The following is a 1,778-nucleotide window of genomic DNA, read 5'->3' on the forward strand; positions in this document are numbered from 1 at the left end:
CGATCGGCCACCTGCAGGATCCTCACATGCGATAGCCTACTAGCCGGGACAACTTCTTTATGTTTAAAGAAATTACGTAATGACGCAGCGGCATGCTCAAATTTTCCGCGAAAACCTACCCGTACCACTCAAATTAGAAAACATTATTATAAGATGACCGTTGTGAATCGGGCTAAAGTAAGGTGATAGTTTCGAACACTGGCTGGTTATGTACTTGCTCAAATATTGATTTCGGATCATTTTTAACCAAAAAAAGTTACGGACTGCAGCTTTAAAGAATCGAGTGTGTTTAATATTTCGCAAGTAGTGTACTGTACATCTCAGGGCAATTCAGATGGCAGAAGATAATGGCTAAACACGTTGGATCTGAATCACTCAATTAGCACCCACCGGATGGGAAGATTGCTTACGTTTTGTCTGGAGTTCTCTTCATTTCTTTAAAGAGTCCTTGAGAGAGACTGTAGGTACATTTACTATGTGATAATGTTTTTCATCATGATTGATATGCATTTGTTCTTAATTTAGTTTGTGGTGGACTGTGCCAACATTGTCCAGATTTCGTCGTCTTGCGTCCAGCTGCTGTCTGTTCTCTCTGCGGAGCCACTGCACTCTGCTGCTGTGCTCATACTCTTCAACAAGAGGTCAGCTGAGTTCACACTCACTCTCGCTTGTTGACTTAACTGACTAAATCCAGCATGTTAAACATATCACTCCTCACTCCATTTAGTCCATTTCTTTCCTCAGGGATCTTCCATGCACCATGTCTCTTGTGGAGCTGAAGTCGTTGTTCAGGATGGATGAGATCATTAGAACTGCACCTCAGTCGATCACAACACTAGAGATCAGCGCTCGCTCCGGACAGGGCCTTCAGGATGTGCTCAGCTGGCTGTTTTCAAATCACTCTCATGATACGTGATAGATATGGATGCAGAGAACTGCGGGGGTCACAGTAAACAAACATCAGACAAATGTGACGTGAAGATACACTTGTGATTTTCAGTCATCTCACGTGTGAGCTCAACTTGGTCCCACGCCACGCATGAAAAATGTAGAAGAACTGGAGGACTTTTGATGACCATTGTGCTGTTCCAAACATGTATGACTTCCTGTGCTCTGTGGAACCGCTTATTTTGAAGAATCGCTGAATGGTTCGTTTCCACACAATAAAAACATTTTGTTACACTTGGATCTTTCTCTCCATTGTAAGCTTTCAAATCTCATGTGTTCCATCAAAGAAACAATATGCAGTATTGTATTCAGTATTGTATTGTTTAAATACAATTCTTCAGGTTAAAGAATCTAAAATATAAGAGGCCGTTCACACAGAACTTGATTTTGCTTTGAAAAACATGAGACACGGGTAGCGGAATGGTGGGTGGGTGGGGGGATTGCAAGATCTAGAGATACATTTTTTTAAATGTTGAACTTCTTTTAACTTGAGTGCAAGATTTTTAGAACCATGCCTTGCACAAGTTGCAAAAGATACCAGGCGTGAGCGCAAAGCTCAAAGACGTCCATCTAGAGCAGAGGTGTTTACTAAATTTACAAACGGTTTACTAAGAAGGACCAAAAATTGAACTTAATTGAGAGCTCAAAGTAAATGTTGCATTATATTCTAGGTGGTGAACAGCACATTCCAGGGGCCAGTTTTATGGTGGGGCCTTTCTCTGACCACACCAGTGGACAAAGGTTTGCTACATTTTGATTGGATTTTGTTGGACTAACATAAGCAAACTATTCAACACCATCAGATAAAGATGCTAGGACAACAGCCAGGC

General features: G+C 41.5%; 1 pseudogene; it reads left to right on the forward strand.

The window, feature by feature from the left end:
• The window catches only part of LOC107751316 (ADP-ribosylation factor-like protein 16), a 15,782-nt pseudogene extending 14,627 nt beyond the window's left edge, over window positions 1-1,155 (forward strand).
• The last annotated feature ends 623 nt before the right edge of the window (window positions 1,156-1,778 follow it).

The sequence above is a fragment of the Sinocyclocheilus rhinocerous genome, unplaced genomic scaffold, assembly GCF_001515625.1.
Source record: "Sinocyclocheilus rhinocerous isolate Xijiao unplaced genomic scaffold, SAMN03320098_v1.1 scaffold2970, whole genome shotgun sequence".
NCBI classification, from domain to species: domain Eukaryota; kingdom Metazoa; phylum Chordata; class Actinopteri; order Cypriniformes; family Cyprinidae; genus Sinocyclocheilus; species Sinocyclocheilus rhinocerous.